The sequence below is a fragment of the Capra hircus genome, chromosome 26 (genome assembly GCF_001704415.2).
Source record: "Capra hircus breed San Clemente chromosome 26, ASM170441v1, whole genome shotgun sequence".
Lineage (NCBI taxonomy): Eukaryota > Metazoa > Chordata > Mammalia > Artiodactyla > Bovidae > Capra > Capra hircus.
Genome location: NC_030833.1, coordinates 1,645,053 through 1,665,334, shown reverse-complemented (window position 1 = coordinate 1,665,334; position 20,282 = coordinate 1,645,053). Strand labels below are relative to the sequence as shown.

Genomic DNA, 20,282 nt, shown 5'->3' with positions numbered 1-20,282 from the left:
CAAAGGTGGACTCCCCCTCCCACAACCAGGGGGCAAGAGCTCTTATAGGCAGAGGGAGGGGCTACATGCAGAAACAGTACCATCAGCTCTGAGAGTCATCTTGAAATTGGTCATCAGTGGTCTGATCAGCGTCGTCTTGCTTGTTTTAGGTAGAATTAATCTTCAGTCCCAGGGCTGGTTTGTTCCCATTTCCTTGAAGCCTGTTCCCAGAACGGTGGCAGCTTCTGTCTTGGCCACAGTCTGGTCATCATGGGGTTAACGTCTCCATCTGGTGGGGGTTTCGGTATCTATGAGACAGCTCACAGGGCATGGCTCAGAATATTATCTATCGCCCCTGAAAAGCAGCTAAGGTCCTGGGCTATGCTGGGCTCGGCTGTGCTGCGTCGCTCAGTCGTGTCCGACTCTCTGCGACCCCACAGACTGTAGCCCACCAGGTTCTTCTGTCCAAGGGGATTCTCCAGGCAAGAATACTGAAGTGCATTGCCATGCCCTCCTCCAGGCGATCTTCCAACCCAGGGACGGAACCCACGTCTCTCAAACTGCAGGCAGATTCTTTACTCTCTGAGCCACCAGGGAGTAAGTTTAATCAGAGAAGTGAGAAAACGCAGAAATGAGGGAGAGCAGACAAGGAGACCAAATAATAATAATGATGGTGATGATGACGACGATGACGGTGATATCGTCTGTTTCCCTTTGTTTCTGCGTTTTCTCATTCTCTGATCAAACTTATTCTTGGGCTAAAGTTTTCTACAGAAAAAAGGAAGGTGGAGGATGTGGGGGGCCATGGCAAAGACCATAGGATCCTTCTCTGTGTCACTGACACCCAGAGAGGCCAAGAATGCTCCAGCCAGCCCCAACGTGGCCGTGGAACAGCTGGGTGGCCTTCCGGTCCTGAGGATGGGGCCAGGCCTTTCCCGCGTCCGATGGGAACCCTGGTGCAGGAGGTCTTTGGAACAGTGCACGTCCAGCTCGGCCCCCAGCTTGAGAAGCAGACGGCGGCTTCACTGCAGCAAGGCCTGAGGGGCAAAGGTGGCTCCTGGGCCCCTCCTGCCAGACAGTGAGACTCCATCTCAGCCTAAAAGTAAGGGTCCGCTAGCTCCCTTGAGGGCAGAGCAAGGGAATGTGTTAAAGCAGTGGCCTGCAGCCAGTCCCACTGGCCACTCTGAATGATGTGTTTCTTTCTCACTGAAGATGAATCTCAAGAAGTCCTCAAATCAGACAAACAGGGAGACTCGGTACCACCCCCACCGTAGAGCAGGAGCCCGAGCATCGTCCGCTGCTTTCCATTTTTCACATCAAAAGAGCGCAGTGTTTGATGCTCTGCCGCTGCTGCTGCTGAGTCGCTTCAGTCGTGGCCGACTCTGTGTGACCCCACAGACGGGAGCCCACCAGCTCCCCTGTCCCCGGGATTCTCCAGGCAAGAACACTGGAGTGGGTTGCCATTGCCTTCTCCATTTCCTTTCTTCTTTGATGCTCAGAGGAAACCAAACAAGATCCCAGACTTGGAAGAAGAAACCCTGGAACCCAGAGAGCAGCCTTTAAGCGGCCAGGGAGGATGGGCGCTCAGGGCAGACTGTCTCTCCAGCTGGACCTTCCTGGCTCCCGGGCCATCGCGGCACTGCAGCCACTGTGGAAGGCAGAAGGCTGTCTGCTCGGATCCGTTCGGGCCCCACAGAGCAGGGTCTCCTTCTGACTCACAGTTTCGCTCACGTGAATCGTCTCTGCCTGCTCCCGCAGACGCTCCAAGACACCCCATTGGTGGGACTCAGCGCATCTCCTGCCGATGACTCGGGGCAGGGGGCAGCCACACCATGGACTCCCCCTCTGAACTCCTGCCCGGGAATCAAAGCAGCGTCCAGGGAAAGTGAGTCCCCAGGTCAGCCTGGCGGAAGGAATGGGAGGAGAACTCGGTCTGCAGAGGCGGGAGGAAGGGGAGACCGGGTCTTCTCCGGGCTGCTCTGGGGCCGAGTCTCAGGCAGAGGTCGGGAGGACGAGCTCCCAGCTGCCTGCCCGCTGGTCTTCTTGACCTGGGCTCCCGTCTGGGCCCACAGGAGGACAGACCACCATGCCCATCCTCTGGTCATGGAGCAATAGGGGAGCAAAATGCTCACTGACTGTGACTCCAAACACTGGACTGGACATGGCCCAGCCGGGCATCCAGCATCCTCCAGGAAAGCCAGTGTCCTTTCCAGCCCCACTGGAGAGGCCCCAGAGCCCCAGCCCGAGACCGGAGGGCTCTGCAGTGACAAGTGCTGGAGGGTCCCCCGAGCAGGGAGACACTACCTGTACCTCCCATCTTGGCCCATCAGCCAGGCACGAGGAGGTGTCAGGTCACCCAGGGACCGCCTCTGGCTGTCCAAACTACAGGGCTGCCCAGGTGGTGTTAGTGGTAAAGAATCCACCTGCCAATGCAGGAGACGCAAGAGACCCAGGTCTGATCCCTGAGTTGGGAAGATCCCTGGAGGAGGGCATGGCAACCCGCTCCAGTATCTTGCCTATGAAATCCCACGGACAGAGGCACCTGGTGGGCTACAGCTCTTGGGGTCGCTAAGAGTTGGACACGACTGAGCTACTGAACAGGCTCCCATGCACAGGACGCTCTGTCTCAGCCTCCACTGGGCCTGGCGGTCCATCACAGGGAAACGTCTGAGTCACAGGCAGCCTCTCATGGGGGGACATCTGTGTGGCTCCCTGTTATCCAACTCTCGTAACAGGCCAGACGCATCAGCTGGTGATTGGTCCAGAGTCCAGGCTCCATTCACTCGGGGACTGAAGTGAGGCAGACAAATGGAGATGCTTACTTCAGAATTTCCCATTAATGTACGGGGCTGTAAATACAAAACAATATTGATGGCTCAGATCTAAATTCAGATCTTCTTCCTGGAGACAGCAATAAATAACATGACAACTCTTTATACATCAGAAGCCTTATTTGTGAAGAGCATCTAAGCAGCCAAAAATGTCACTCCTTCAAGGAGCAGAGAACAGTTAACTCTCTCCCCATGAGAGTTCTGGGGGAGATGCTGGCAGGGTGTGGAGAAGGGGGGTGGGCTAGTCATGGGGAGACCCTCGGACTACAGGTGGGGAGTCACATACCTGCGACAAGTCCCCCCCGTGCAGTGGCCCAGTAGTTGGACCGCTCGGGGGTGCTCCTGAATTCAGAGCAGCTGGCACACCCCCAGCAGGGCTGGAGGGAGGCGAGAAGACATGAACAGACAGGGGAGCAAAGCCAGCGGGGTCAAGAGGACAGAGGCGGACAAGCAGGCATGGCAGCCAGGGAGCAGCTGGCCTGTTAACCTGCATCGCCCCATTTAACCTTCCCTTCCCTGGGGAACTAGGGGCCCTGTCCACTCTGTGCAGTGCGGGGACGGGTGCCCAGAGCAGCCAAGGAACAGGTGAGGAAGCACCCAGGCCTGCACAGCCGGAAGAGGAGAGTGGGGAAAGCCCATCGCTCCCGCCTGGACCCCCATCCGCCCTGGCAGGGCTCCAGGGGACCTGTCCTCATATTGCAGGCCCACAGGACCACAGACAGAGTCAGGGTGTTTGGAGAACAGGGCAGAGAGAGCTGGCCCATGTTAATCCTACCTCGTGGATTCACCTACTCACCACGATTTATTTGTAACCAAAAGCAATCCCCCCGTGCTTTCACAGCCTCTGGAGGGTGTGTGGAGGGGGCACGGCTTGATTAGCCCTTTGGGCTCAGTGAGGTCAAACCAGTTGACCCTGGGAGCAGGGATGAGTCTGACTGGGGTTTAGGAGGCGGCGAGGAGACAGAGCTGCAGGTCCCAGATCTGAGAGGTCCAGCCGTGAACACTCCCATCACCCGCAGAGCCAGAATCTAGACCTTCTGTGCTTGGATCTTCCTTCTGAGGATTAAGAACAGACAGGGGTGAGCCTGTAGGACAGCTGTGGGATTCAAGAGACGACAAATTCAGAGAAGCTGAAAGTTGCAGGCGTTTACCTGGAAGCAATGCTTCTTTGCATGCCTCTTTTAAGGTACATCCTTACTTCACCTCTGTGTTCTCTCAAATGCAGAATCACTGTTACCAAATTCATCCTGAGCTTTGTAAACATTCAGACTGAAACTCACGTCACAGCTGCAGAACATATCCGCCCCTCCGATCTAACGCCAGCCTCGACCCCTCGGGAATCTCCACGTGGGATCTGACCTGACGCCCGCCTGGAGCAGAGATTCGGGCCAGATGACCTCTCTGTAAACCTGTTACCCTTTCCTCACCCAAGGAGGTGCTCGCCGTCCCAGACTCTTCATACTTGCATCTTATCTAACGGCTACAATGTCAAGTGCAGTAATGATGGAAACACAAGTGACAAGAACATCAAGAGGAAACTGTGCTCGTGATAAGAGCTGCCCAGCCTTAGTTCTTAATAAAATTAGGCCACATGACAGTGTGGACGGCAAGGGCATCAAACCAGGCCATGCCAAAGGAAATCAGTCCTGAATATTCAGCGTAAGGACTGATGCTGAAGCTCCAATACTGGGCCCACCTGAAGTGAAGAGCTGACTCGTTGGAAAAGACCCTGATGCTGGGAAAAGTAGAAGGCGGGAGGAGAAGGGGAAGAGAGAGGATGAGGTGGCTGGACGGCATCACTGACTCGATGGACATGAGTTTAAGCAAGCTCTGGGAGATGGTGATCGACAGGGAGGCCTGGCGTGCTGCAGTCCATGGGGTCACAGAGTTGGACACGACTGACCGACTGAACAGTAAAGTCAGTGATGGAACACTGGAAACTTATTTAACTCAGCGAGATCACCGGGAGAAATATCAATAACCTCAGATATGCAGATGACACCACCCTTATGGCAGAAAGTGAAGAGGAACTAAAAGCCTCTTGATGAGACCCTGGGCGCGCGGCCCTTGGGCCACCCTCCTGCCCAGTTTCTGCTGCTCGCAAGCGGCCAAAAAACCCGCCACGATCCGCCGGCCAAGTCCAAGATCGGGCGCGTGGTGACCCCACCAGCCGTGGATCCTGTGGAATTATTCGTGCTGACGGAGCATTACTGGCAGTACCGCCAGACGGTGCGCGCCCTCAGACAGGAGTTCGTGACCGAGGTACGCAGGAAGGTGCATGAGGCCCGGGCCGGTGACCTGGCAGAGCGCAAGGTGCTGCAGGATGCTGCTGAGCACCGCGAGCTGATGGCCTGGAACCAGGCAGAGAACCAACGGCTGCCTGAGCTGCGGAGGCCAGGCTGTGGCAGGAGGCGTGGGAGCAGGAGCTGTGGCCAGCGGAGGAGGCGGCCCGGGAAGCGCGAGAGGCGGAGGCCTGGGCCCCGCTCAAGAGGCGGGAAGCGCTGCAGCTGCAGGAGAACCCAAAGACCTCATCACCCTAGAGAACCTGGAGGCGCGGGTGGGAGCGGCTCTGGGCTCCCCCGAGAGCTGCAGCTGGGCCATCGCCAGAGAGGGGCTGGCGGTCAAGCCAGAGCACAAGGGCTCCCAAGGTCCCAATGAGGACACTGCCCACCCAGGGACCACGGAAGTAAAGGGGCTGGGCCTGATCTGAAATAAAGCAGTTGGTGTTTCTGATGAAAACACGACAACCCAAAACCTGTGGGACACTATAAAAGCAGTGCTAAGAGGAAAGTTCATAGCACTACAGGCATACCTCAAGAAACAAGAAAAAAGTCAAATAAATAACCTAACTCTACACCTAAAGCAACTAGAAAAGGAAGAAATGGAGAACCCCAGAGTTAGTAGAAGGAAAGAAATCTTAAAAGTTAGCACAGAAATAAATACAAAAGAAACAAAAGAGACCATAGCAAAAATCAACAAAGCCAAAAGCTGGTTCTTTGAAAGGATAAATAAAATTGACAAACCATTAGCCAGACTCATCAAGAAGCAAAGAGAGAAAAATCAAATCAATAAAACAAGAAATGAAAATGGAGAGATCACAACAGACAACACAGAAATACAAAGGATCATGAGACTACTATCAGCAGTTGTATGCCAATAAAATGGACAACGTGGAAGAAATGGACAAATTCTTAGAAAAGTACAACTTTCCAAAACTGAACCAGGAAGAAATAGAAAATCTTAACAGACCTATCACAAGCACGGAAATTGGAACTGTAATCAGAAATCTTCCAGCAAACAAAAGCCCAGGTCCAGACGGCTTCACAGCTGAATTCTACCAAAATTTTCGAGAAGAGCTAACACCTGTCTTACTCAAAGTCTTCCAGAAAATTGCAGAGGAAGGTAAACTTCCAAACTCATTCTATGAGGCCACCATCACCCTAATACCAAAACCTGACAAAGATACTACAAAAAAAGAAAACTACAGGCCAATATCACTGATGAACATAGATGCAAAAATCCTCAACAAAATTCTAGCAATCAGAATCCAACAACACATTAAAAAGATCATACACCATGACCAAGTGGGCTTTATCCCAGGGATGCAAGGATTCTTCAATATCCGCAAATCAATCAATGTAATTCACCACATTAACAAATTGAAAAATAAAAGCCATATGATTATCTCAATAGATGCAGAGAAGGCCTTTGACAAAATTCAGCATCCATTTATGATAAAAACTCTCCAGAAAGCAGGAATAGTAGGAACATACCTCAACATAATAAAAGCTATATATGACAAACCCACAGCAAACATTATCCTCGATGGTGAAAAATTGAAAGCATTTCCCCTAAAGTCAGGAACAAGACAAGGGTGCCCACTTTCACCGCTACTATTCAACATAGTTCTGGAAGTTTTGGCCACAACAATCAGAGCAGAAAAATAAATAAAAGGAATCCAAATTGGAAAAGAAGAAGTAAAACTCTCACTGTTTGCAGATGACATGATCCTCTACATAGAAAACCCTAAAGACTCCACCAGAAAATTACTAGAGCTAATCAATGAATATAGTAAAGTTGCAGGATATAAAATCAACACACAGAAATCCCTTGCATTCCTATACATGAATAATGAGAAAGTAGAAAAAGAAATTAAGGAAACAATTCCATTCACCTTTGCAACGAAAAGAATAAAATACTTAGGAATATATCTACCTAAAGAAACTAAAGACCTATATATAGAAAACTATAAAACACTGATGAAAGAAATCAAAGAGGACACTAATGGATGGAGAAATATACCATGTTCATGGATCATAAGAATCAATATAGTGAAAATGAGTATACTACCCAAAGCAATCTACAAATTCAACGCAATCCCTATCAAGCTACCAGCAGTATTTTTCACAGAACTAGAACAAATCATTTCAAGATTTGTATGGAAATACAAAAAACCTTGAATAGCCAAAGCAATCTTGAGAAAGAAGAATGGAACTGGAGGAATCGACTTGCCTGACTTCAGGCTCTACTACAAAGCCACAGTCATCAAGACAGTATGGTACTGGCACAAAGACAGAAATATAGATCAATGGAACAAAATAGAAAGCCCAGAGATAAATCCACACACCTATGGACACCTTATCTTCGACAAAGGAGGCAAGAATATACAATGGAGTAAAGACAATCTCTTTAACAAGTGGTGCTGGGAAAACTGGTCAACCACTTGTAAAAGAATGAAACTAGATCACTTGTAACACCACACACAAAAATAAACTCACAATGGATTAAAGATCTAAATGTAAGACCAGAAACTATAAAACTCCTAGAGGAGAACATAGGCAAAACACTCTCTGACATAAATCACAGCAGGATCCTCTATGATCCACCCCCCAGAATTCTGGAAATAAAAGCAAAAATAAACAAATGGGATCTAATTAAAATTAAAAGCTTCTGCACAACAAAGGAAAATATAAGCAAGGTGAAAAGACAGCCTTCTGAATGAGAGAAAATAATAGCAAATGAAGCAACTGACAAACAACTAATCTCAAAAATATACAAGCAACTTATGCAGCTCAATTCCAGAAAAATAAATGACCCAATCAAAAAATGGGCCAAAGAACTAAATAGACATCTCTCCAAAGAAGACATACGGATGGCTAACAAACACATGAGAAGATGCTCAACATCACTCATTATTAGAGAAATGCAAATCAAAACCACAATGAGGTACCACTTCACACCAGTCAGAATGTCTGCAATCCAAAAGTCTGCAAGCAATAAATGCTGGAGAGGGTGTGGAGAAAAGGGAACCCTCCTACACTGTTGGTGGGAATGCAAACTAGTACAGCCACTATGGAGAACAGTGTGGAGATTCCTTAAAAATTGCAAATAGAACTGCCTTATGACCCAGCAATCCCACTACTGGGCATACACACCGAGGAAACCAGAATTGAAAGAGACACATGTACCCCAATGTTCATCGCAGCACTATTTATAATAGCCAGGACATGGAAACAACCTAGATGTCTATCAGCAGATGAATGGATAAGAAAGCTGTGGTACATATACACAATGGAGTATTACTCAGCCATTAAAAAGAATATATTGGAATCCATTCTAATGAGATGGATGAAACTGGAGCTGATTATACAGAGTGAAGTAAGCCAGAAAGAAAAACACCAATACAGTATACTAACACATATATATGGAATTTAGAAAGATGGCAGTTATGACCCTGTATGCAAGACAGCAAAAGAGACACAGATGTGTAGAGGAGACTTTTGGACTCAGAGGGAGAGGGAGAGGGTGGGATGATTTGGGAGAATGGCATGGAAACATGTATACTATCATGTAAGAAACGAATCGCCAGTCTATGTCCGATGCAGGATACAGCATGCTTGTGGCTGGTGCACAGGGATGACCCAGAGAGATGTTATGGGGAGGGAGGTGGGAGGGGGGTTCATGTTTGGGAACGCATGTACACCCATGGTGGATTCATGTCAATGTATGACAAAACCAATACAGTATTGTAAAGTAAAATAAAGTAAAAATAAAAATTAAAAAATAAATAAAATAAAAAGCCTCTTGATGAAAGTGAAAGAGGAGAGTGAAAAAGTTGGCTTAAAGCTCAACATTCAGAAAACGAAGATCATGGCATCTCGTCCCATCACTTCATGGGAAACAGATGGGGAAACAGTGAAAACAGTGTCAGACTTTATTTTGGGGGGGCTCCAAAATCACTGCAGATGGTGACTGCAGCCATGAAATTAAAAGACGTTTACTCCTTGGAAGAAAAGTTATGACCAACCTAGATAGCATATTCAAAAGCAGAGACATTACTTTGCTGACTAAGGTCCGTCTAGTCAAGGCTATGGTTTTTCCTGTGGTCATGTATGGATGTGAGAGTGGGACTGCGAAGAAGGCTGAGCGCCGAAGAATTGATGCTTTTGAGCTGTGGTGTTGGAAAAGACTCTTGAGAGTCCCTTGGACTGCAAGGAGATCCAACCAGTCCATTCTGAAGGAGATCAGCCCTGGGATTTCTTTGGAAGGAATGATGCTAAAGCTGAAGCTCCAGTACTTTGGCCACTTCATGCGAAGAGCTGACTCATTGGAAAAGACTCTGAGGCTGGGAGGGATTGGGGGTAGGAGGAGAAGGGGATGACCGAGGATGAGATGGCTGGATGGCATCACTGACTCGATGGTGAGTCTGAGTGAACTCCGGGAGCTGGTGATGGGCAGGGAGGCCTGGCGTGCTGCAATTCATGGGGCTGCAAAGAGCTGGACATGACTGAGCGACTGAACTGAAGAAGCAGAAGTGCCGCACTAATCGCCCAACAGCGTGGAAGCCTCCGCTGGCGACCCGCTGCTGAGGGCCAGGTGCCCACAGCAGGCAAGAGGCCCCGCCTGAGGGTGGCGTTCTTCTAGGGAGGCCAGGGCACAGCCTGTGAAGGAGAGACACTCAGGGGCCCTCAGAGCCCCCAGGATGGACCCCAGTACCCAGGCCTCCCTTCTGGAGATGGCAGTTCTTGGCCTACATGTACTGTGGTTCACAGATTAATTTTTGGAAAGTTGATTCAAGCTTAAAGCAGTAGCTTTAAGAGAGGTTACTCTATTACTAAGATCTTCCTCATTATGAAGATATTTTAATCAGGTCCCAAACTTCAGGGCAATTACCAAATAAAGATGCAGTCATTTTTCCCATATGGGAATTGGGCTTGTTACATTCCCCATCTCCTGCCGTGTCTGGAGAGAAATCTCAGGGTCCACACACAGCTGGAGAAGGAAGCTCAGCTAACCAGCAGTGCCTCTGAAGAACCATCCCAGGGACCACACACTGTGGAGGGAAGGAGCTTCAAAGTTCCCCATTACAGCCCAGACCTGCCCACACGGGACACAGGGTGCCTCGGGGGTGAGCCAGCGCCTGAAGCCCAGAGGGTGTGACCCTCCCCTTGAGGATCCGGTCCTTGATGAGTGCTCTCTGCTCAGCCGCCTTGAGGGAAAATGAAATCGAAAGACCGCTGGTGACATTCCACACCACTGCCAGGGGAGTCTGTCCTCTCACCAAACCGGCGAGCGGAGAGATGCCCAAGCAACAGAGCCTTGTTTGCAGCATCTCAGCTGAGCGGGTCACAGAGAGGAGACGCACCTCGCAGATGGGGTGAGGGAGATGGCAACTCAAGCACTGAACCGTGTCCCTGAAGGACAGGCTGAGCCCTGACTCGGGGGCCTGGGGATGTGACCTTGTTTGGAAGTAGTCATGCAGATAGCCAAGTTCAAATGAGGTCATGCTTGATTAGGGGGGTCCTGCCTCCAGTGGCCCAGGTCCTTATAAGAAGAGAAGAGGCACAGAGCCACATGGGGGAGAGGCTCACGCCGAGGGCCACGGGGGCGTGCCAGCAGCCCCTGGATGCCGGGAGAGGGCCATGAGACCCTCAGATCCTGCCCTGAACTTCCGGCGGGAACCAACCCCGCCGACACCTTGGTTTTGAGCTCCTGGTCTCCAGACCCTCAGACAGTACACTTCTGCTGCTCAAAGCCCTCAGCCGTGGCACTGTGTTGAGTCCGCCCCAGGCATCGAACACCCAGCTGCAGTCAGAGCTGGCCATGAGGACCAGCACACTTACCCTCTAATCCTGGTGTGGCCGGAGCGGCTGCTCCTGCAGAACCGAGTCACAGCAATCGACGGTCCAGGGGTCATGATGGCCGAAGCAACCACGCTGCACGGGGCTGCCAGGGACAAAGGTCACTTTGCAGGTCATTGTAGCAGGCACCTCAGTCAGCAACTAAGGCAGCCCTGGATTTGATTTGATGACATAATGGCAAGGTTCTGAAAGCTCACTGTCAAGGAGAGCTGCGTGACTGTAACAGGGGAGCCAGGGTCCAGCACAGGCTCCCCAGACAAATGAGAAAACAGCCTCACATTCAGCTCTCTGGACAAGATGCGCCAAAGACCTTCCCCGGGTGCCCAGCCCAGCCTTGCCAAGCACACCAAGGGAAGGGCCAAGTTTGCACTTCATTATTACAATGATAGTCACGTAATAATGTTGTAATAATGTTACAAAGTCAAGTCTTAACTTTGTAAAGAAATATAGTGTCTGTAAAATGCCCTGAAGTGAGGCTCGGCTACTTTGGGTAAGTTCTGAGGCAGGACGGACACGGAGCTCCGGTGTAGATCAGAAAAGGCGGGAGCTATAATTGAATTTTATAGAATTAATACTTTTACAAGAGAACCTCAGCACATGCCCAGCAGGAAGGAAACGTGTTTCTAATACCAAGGAGGAAGAGGACCCTGAAATGAAGGACATGAGTACCAGGTGCATCCCGAGCTGACCCAACCAGTGATGTGGAGCTTTGACACGGCTCAGATCCCCCGAGGTCCGGGGCTGGTGGGCCACCCACAGGAGGAGACGAGGCCACGTGCTGCTCTTCTGAGTGGGTCTCCTTCTGGAAGCTTCCACTGCCTGACTCCATCATAAATGGCAGTGGTGCGACTCTGCTTTCCTAATGTAAAAGCTGATTCTCTACTATTCAGCTGGGCTGCCTGCACTGGCCAGTAGGTTAAACCGAGAATTCTGTCCACCCCTGAGTCCGGGGAGGCCAAAGCTCCTTTGTCTCGGGGTTGTGCTCCTGTCCAGTTCTCTAACTCAGCAGTCGCTAATTTCACAGACGTCCCCTGTCCTGGGTCCTGGCCTTGGGCACTCAATCAGTGGGTCTGGTCTCCTAGGAAGGGGTCTGCAAAGCTTTTCTGTGGCGGACTGGACAGCAAATGTTTTCAGTTTTGTGGGTCTGTTTCAGCGTAAATGACAGAAAACAGGGGATCACAGAGGCGGGCTGGCCCAGTGTTGCTGGTCAGTGAGCTCTGCAATCTGCTTGCCATACCGTTTTCACGTCGTCAAATACCATTGCTTTTACATTTTAGATGCTCAAAAGCAAAAGACTGTTCTTACTTTGCTGGCCAAACAAAAACCCCTTTGGCACGGGGGCGGTTTCCGCAGCCTTCAGGACATCCTGTGCAGGGGAGCCTGCCTTCTGCTGACTCCTATGGGATCTCAGCCGCCTCTGTAACTCTCAGCCGCCTGCAGACAGACACACAGGCACACCCCGGGGGCTCTGCATCGGAGCAAACACCACACAGGCCTGAAGCATGTCGATCACGCCTGCTTTCACCTGTCTTTTCCACGTTTCCCAGAGATCTGAGGACAGAGGTCCTGGGAGCACCCTGCACTGAGAGGCATCTTCAGAATCTTCGGAAAAGCCTAGCCCCAGGCCCCTCTGGGAATGCCGACGGCTCTTCAGCCCATGGTCCTTCGTCCAGTAAAGCACTGATTCGAGTCTGGTCTGTTGAGCACTGGGATGTCTCTGCAGCCTCTGCTTCCTGCCTGCCCTATGCCTCACCAGATGGAACTGCTAGAACCTTCCCTGTGGCTCCAGTTGCCAGCCCATCCTCAGCTGACTCCTGGATACTCAGGACTCGGGGAGATTCTGACACCTCAGGGCCCTGCTGCTGTCCCCCGGTCCCCTGTCGCTCTCTCAGTCGGCCCACAGATGCCCATTGAGAAACATCTGCAGGTCTGGGACTGTCGGGCTCCTCGATCTGTTGCTTCATGGCCCTGGGATTCTTATCCAGTGGTGCGTGGCATGGACTAAGGATGAGAGTGCCAGCCTGGGGCTCAGGAAGAGCTGAGGTCGCTCGCATGACAGGCGCCTGGTGTGGGCAGAGGGTGTGGCTGGGAGGCAGCCACGTGGCCAGGGACCTGGACTGTCCTGCGGGGTAAGGGCTGCATCTGATGGCGGGACATCTGGGGCTCTGAGCAGGGTTGCTGTTGTTCAACCTCTCAGTCATGTCTGACTCTGCACATACCTCCAGGCTGAAGACTGCCAGGCTCCTCTGTCCGTGGGATTCTCCAGGCAAGAGTCCTGGAGCGGGTTTCCATGCCCTCCTCAGGGGGACCTTCCTGACCCAGGGGTCCACCCACATCTCTTCCACCTCCTGCACTGGCAGGCGGGCTCTTTGCCACCGGTGCCAGCTGGGAAGCCCTGGAGCAGGGTGGCAGTGTTCAGTTTGCAGCTAAGAAAGATCCCAGACTCTTCAGAGGAGAACTGAGTAGATGAGGACAAGGTGGATGAGAAGAGAATGTTTGAGAGGTTGGTGCTGAGGTCCGGCACGTATTAGGTGGGGTGGTTTGGAAGGAAACACAGCAAGGCCAAGAGGGCGACTCACCCGCAGGGTGAGCAGGGTGCAGGCAGGGACAGGGCGGAAGGGGGAGGGCACCTCTGGCTGGTGGTCACAGAGTCCCCAGGAGCAGGAAATAGGACTGTCCGCGTGGATGGGAATCAAAGGAATTGAGATCCGTCACCTCTTCTGACACAGAGCAGCCAGCAGCTGAAGCCACCCAGCGCCACGTGGCCTTGTGGCCATTAGCGAGGGGCAGAGGGACCTCTCTGGGTTTCGTCTCCCGACCCCCAGAGCGTGTGCATCGTCCAAGCAGAAGTGCAGGCAGAGAAGACAGGTGACCAGGTTGGGGAGCAGGGGAACCGAGTGACTCTGGCCGGCGGGAGGGAGCGGAGCCCCGTCACAGAGACCTCGGGGGGCTACAGAAGCCTCTGGAATTCAGACAGACCTCAGAGAAGCCCGGAGAAGCCCGGAGAAGCCTGGGGACAGGCCCTCACAGAGGCCTACAGGACACCTGTTTCCCCTGTGAATGTGCCTGGAACCGTGCTCCTCTTTCTGCAAACCATTCCTCCATTCCCCTTTCCAGGAAAACGTAGGGCCCCATGGCTCCTGGCTGTTAAAAGTCATTCGGCAGAACTGCACTCCAGTCATTCAGAAAGCAGAGGGTCCATCAGGGAGGAAGCAGTAATGATGCGATTAGTCTAGAAATACACTTCAAATCAGACGGACAACGCGGTCACGCGCCGTCTCGGCCCTTCTCTCTTGAAGGCGCAGCCAGACGTCTTGCATGGGTCTCGCGGCAAGCTGGAGAGAGCGAGAGTTAAAAGTGCCAGGGCTGAGTGATGGGCGTGTGCATCTCCAGAAGGAGAGGGAATTTCATTTTCTCACGCATTATCCCCCACGACTTGTCACCAATGGTCTGTGAACGGAGAGATGGAGAGGACCCCAGTAAATATCCTCACCTCACCGAGAAGACGAGGGAAGAGGCCGTGTGAGCTCTCAGCCACTATTTCTCTCTTGGAACTTAAAAAATTAGTTTACTAAGCAAATTTTTTAATATTCACATTGGCTAAAAAAAAAAAAAAAAAAAGAAGACAAGAGAGAAGGGCCAGCAAGTGGACCTGACAGCCAGAAAGGCTGTCTTAATAACCTCGTTTGGGTAAATGTCCTTCGAATGCTTTTTAAAAACCATAAACATGACGTATGCTTCTACTCACATCCATTTTCTAAATGTTACATCGCCGCTGCTGCAGAAATGGCTTCCTGCTGCATCTTGGGGGGATGGAACCGATGCTGCAAATGAGAAACCGGGTTCCTCTTCTCTGTCTGCAGAGAGTACGTCTGACCTGGGAGGACAGTCTGTCCCTCCTCCTCTTGTAAGCAAGGGCCGCATCTGCCCATCTTTCCCCGGAGAGCTGGGGGCGGTTTCTCAGCAAGGGAGCATCTTCGGAAATAGCAGAGCAGGGCCCGACCTTTCTCAGCCCCCTCCCGCCCTGACCTCCAGGCTCGAATCAGAGGGGACACTGGGGGAACCACGACGTCCACGGAGCATCGGCCTCGTCTCCGGGCGGCACACTCCCACGTGCACTGCTCAGCTAACCTGCAGATTCCCCTTCAGTGCCGGTGGAGGAAACACCCCCTCCCCAGAGGAGAGGCCACTGGCAGGAGCACGTGAGACAGGCTGGGGGCCCAGCAGCTCACGGGGTCTGAACTTGGGTCCTAGGCTGCTGAGAAGGTGACCTCCCTATGGGTTCAACCACCGAGCTCAGACAGGCCACCGCTCAGAGTGGGGCGTAGTGAATGCCATTTGTGTGTTTGCTGTGGACACTGAGGCATTTTGGCCAAAATGACAGTTTGATTTCATTAAACTTTTCCAAGAGCCGCCGGAAGCATGGGACCGTTTGTACTTGCAACACAGGGGGAACGGGCTTCCACCAGTGTCCACCTAGCAGGTGGACAGCACTGTTCACCTTCCCAAGGCTGATCCTGTCAGGTCCTTTTTCTTTTTTGAGAATCTAGAAGGCTCTAAATGTTGTGTCGAGGCCTCTTCACTGATGAAAGCAACACAGTCCTCGGAAGGTGTGACCCCAGGAGCTGCGCTCACTGGCTCATCTGAACGCACGCCTGCCCATGGGGGTCCTAACCCGACTCCTCTTTGTGGACACGTCAGTAGGGGGGGGGCATTTCTCACCTTCCCAGCATCTGTTTCCCTTTCCATAGCATGCCTTACCCACATTTGGGCAATGCCCCACCTGTCCCCTCCCAAACCCGTGCTCCGTAAATTGTGACCATCGAACGAGCTTACTGAGCTGTTTATAAGAAAGACAGTGCCTTTCACATGCTGTGTATACGAACTCATGGGACGGGGACGAAAGAGGCCGCCCCCCCAAGGACCGTGGGGGAGAGGGGTGGGGTCTCCTCTCTCGGGCGATGGTTCTGCATTGTGATGTCCGTGTGATGCCCATCAGCTGGTCTGTCTCTTGTTCCTTCTCCGCTTCCTTCCCCTCCTCTTATTTCCTCTTTCTTTCCTCGTCCCCCACTCCCCCACCCCAACCAACCCGGGGGAGTGACTCTGTCGCACTTGGCATAGATCCTTGGATGAGGTCACAGATTCTCACCTTGTGAAATATGACGGCGTTACATGTGCACTTATTTTTTAACAGCTTTATTGAAAACAAGGCATAGATCAGTGAATTATCACAAGAAAGAGAACATCTTCCAGGTCAGGGCACAGAGCAACATGACCACCCAGAAGCCACACAAGCCACCTTTGGGTGATGCCACCTTCCCTTCTAAGGGCAACCGCTGCCTGAGGGCTAAGACCATGAACAGGGTTGGGAACACGCATTCCACTGTGACCGGCTATGTCACTCGCTTTACCCCTGTGAGATCCGAGCACGGCACGTGTGCGGTTTCTTTAGCTGACGTCAGGACTGCATGGTATTTCATTGCACAAATATTCACATATGTTTAACCATTACAATGCTGAGAGTCATTTCAGTTCAGTTCAGTTCAGTTGCTCAGTTATGTCCGACTCTGCAACCCCATGAATCGCAGCACGCCAGGCCTCCCTGTCCATCACCAACTCCCAGAGTTCACTCAAACTCATGTCCATCGAGTCAGTGATGCCATCCAGCCATCTCATCCTCTGTCGTCCCCTTCTCCTCCTTCCCCCAATCCTTCCCAGCATCAGTCTTTTCCGATGGGTCAACTCTTTGCATGAGGTGGCCAAAGTATTGGAGTTTCACTTTAGCATCAGTCCTTTCAAAGAACATCCAGGACTAATCTTCAGAATGGACTGATTGGATCTCATTGCAGTCCAAGAGATTCTCAAGAGTCTTCTCTAACACCACAGTTCAAAAGCATCAATTCTTCAGCACTCAGCTTTCTTCACAGTCCAACTCTCACATCCATACATGATCACTGGAAAAACCATAGCCTTGACTAGACAGCCTTAGTTGGCAAAGTAATGTCTCTGCTTCTCAATATGCTATCTAGGTTGGTCATAACTTTCCTTCCAAGGAGTAAGCGTCTTTTAATTTCCTGGCTGCAATCACCATCTGCGGTTATTTTGGAGCCCAAAAAAATAAAAGTCTGACACTGTTTCCACTGTTTCTCCATCTATTTGCCATGAAGTGATGGGACCGGATGCCATGATCTTCATTTTCTGAATGTTGAGCTTTAAGCCAACTTTTTCACTCTCTTCTTTCACTTTCATCAAGAGGCTCTTTAGCTCCTCTTCACTTTCTCCCATAAGGGTGGTATCATCTACATATCTGAGGTTATTGATATTTCTCCCAGCAATCTTGATTCCCAGCTTGTGCTTCTTCAAGTCCAGCGTTTCTCATGATGTATTCTGCATATAAGTTAAATAAGCAGGGTGACAATATACAGCCTTGATGTACTCCTTTTCCTATTTGGAACCAGTCTGTTGTTCCATGTCCACTTCTAACTGTTGCTTCCTGAGCTGCATACAGGTTTCTCAAGAGGCAGGTCAGGTGGTCTGGTATTCCCACCTCTTTCAGAATTTTCCACAGTTTCTTGTGATCCACACAGTCAAAGACTTTGGCATAGTCAATTGTCTCTATTGGGGCTATTTTGAATAATTCTGCGATGGTCATTATTATACCTTTATTTTGATGCACAAATACACACACTTCTTCTGGGTACAGACTTAGGAATCACCAGGTCATAGGGTATGAATATCTTCACCTTCAGTAAATAAGTCATTGGGTCAATTTTCACACTCCTCGCAGTACATTTAATTCATATTTTTACCTAACCCTGTTATCATCTTTTTAAAAAAATCTCAGCCATTGTAGTTGCATCACATTTTAATTTGCATTTCACAATTTAATTTGCAATTCCTTGGTAATTAATAAAGGGAAACACCTTCTCATATATTTACTGCCATTTGAGCAGTATTTTCATATTTTTATGTATTCTGAAGCTGTTTTGATGGATGCTTACAGGTTTGCAGTTAGTATTTGCATCATAAATCCCTTTATTTCTCTTGCTTTCAATCTTTCTGTGCTTCTGTATTAAAATAGCATCTTTTATAAAAAAGCATATAGTTAGAGTTTATTGCTTTTATCCAGCCTGATGATCCCAGCCTTAAATTGAGTTAGTCACTTTGCGTTAGTGAAATCACCGTCCTCTCTCATCTATATCTGCCATTTCTGTTTGTTTTCAGTGAGACCCATCTCTTTTATGTCTCTTCTTTTGCTTTTTGTCTTTTTCAAGGATAATCAAATATGTTTAATGATTTGATTTTTCCCTCCATTAAATAGGCAGTTATACAGTCTTTCGTTGCTCTGTTAGTGGTTGCCAGGGAAATCAGAACATACACCATTTACCTATTACACCCTAACACAAGTTTGCTTTCCACTGTCTCCATAACAACTGAACCTTGGAACCCTTCACTTCCATTTACCTTCCTCCTGCTTGAGTTATAGGTAGCTGACCTTTAAATTTTTTTTAATGGCATTGAAAACTTAATTTATTGCCTTGGAAATCACACCAGGCAATATTAGTTTTGTTTTTCAATAAATGGTCGATCTATGTTTATACATGTATTTACCCTTTCCATCTCCCTGCCACCGGTTCCGTTCCCTGGTTTCCATTATATTTTTGCCTGTCCATTCGGGGTCTTCTTCTTTCTGCTTGAAGAGAGGTTTTCATGAAGCTTTTTTTCATGAAGATCTGTTGGTAATAAATCCTCTCTTTTTTTCACAAAATATCTTTATTTTACATTCAGAGTTTAAGGGGCTTCCCAAGTGGCTCAGTGGTAAAGAATCTGCCTGCCAATGCGGGCAATGCAGGAGGCGTGGGTTCAATCCCTGTGTCAGGAAGATCTCCTGGAGTAGCAAATGGCAACCGACGCCAGTACTTTTGCCTGGAACATTCCAGGGACACAGGAGTCTGGTGGGTTACAGTCCATATGGTCGCAGAGAGTTGGTCATGACTGAGCAGCTACACACAGACACACACACACGCACACACGCGCACACACGCACATATATGCCCACATGCACACACGCGCGCACACACGCACATGCACACATGCACACACACGTGCACGCGCACACACAGGATTGTAGGATCTTTTTACTGGATGCAGAATTCTGGGCTGGTGGGACCCGCTCTCCTGTTGCTGGTGACGCTGACCCCGTTCTCTGCGGCCTGCTTCCCCCATATCTGCTGAGAAGTCAGCTGTCAGCCCCACAGCTGCTCCAGCAAAGGCAGTGTTTCTCATGCTCCTATAAGACCTCCCTTGTTTTCAGCATTTCTATCATGAAGAGCCTGGATTATTTTTGCTTGTTATTATTTTACTTCTTTCTTCTCCAGCTTTCGTGAGTCATTTTGAGTCTACACCATTGCATTTCACAGAAAGTCTATATTTGTAAATTCAAATCGTATAAAATTAGGTATTCTTCAAATGTAGCGTCTTTGAAACGAAACAGTCTATGCCCTGCTTAGAATGCCAGTTACAAGGATCTTAGGCATTTTCACTTGCTTTCCGTTGTTTTCCTGACATTTCTACATTTCCTCGGCTAGTTGTCCTCCTGTGCTCCAGCTGGGAATCCTGCCACCATCCATTTCACACGACCTGCTTTCTGCCATGTCTAAGTCTCTTAAACCGACCCTTAACTGTTCACATTGTATCCTTCAGTTCTAGAGTGTCCATTTGACAGGTGAACCTATCCGTCTGTTTGGCCCACCTGTTGGCTTGCTTTCTAAGTCTGTACGGGCATGTAGCTGATTTACAGTGCTGTGTTCATTTCAAGCGTGCAGCACTGACTCAGTTACACGTGTGCACATATCCACACTTCCTGGAGGCTTTTCCCACACGGGTCATCATAGAGCGTGGAGCAGAGCTCCCTGTGCTGCGTAATAGGTCCTTATATCCTGTGATATCACGTGTATGTGGAATCTGAAAACAGAGCGCAGAGGACCTTCTCTATGAAACAGAAATGGACTTACAGGTGTGGAAGAACAAACTCTGGTTATCAGGGAGTAAGAGGGAGAGGGGTGAATTGGGAGATTGGGATGGACGTATACACACTACTATATATTAACTGTTTTTGAAGATATTAGTCGCTAGCATTTTAAAAAATTTTACTTGGGTAAAATTAGTTACAATGTTATGTAACTTCCAGGCGTACAGCAAAGTCAATCTGTTACGCAAACACAAACGTCCACTCTTCTTTAGATTCCTGACTCATACACACCCCTGAAGAGTATCGAGTAGGGCCTTCTTCACTGACAGTGGGTCCATGTTAGCTATGTGTTTTACGCAC

General features: G+C 49.9%; 1 pseudogene; it reads left to right on the top strand.

Moving 5' to 3' along the window:
* LOC102175826 lies at window positions 668–5,520 on the top strand (annotated as a pseudogene).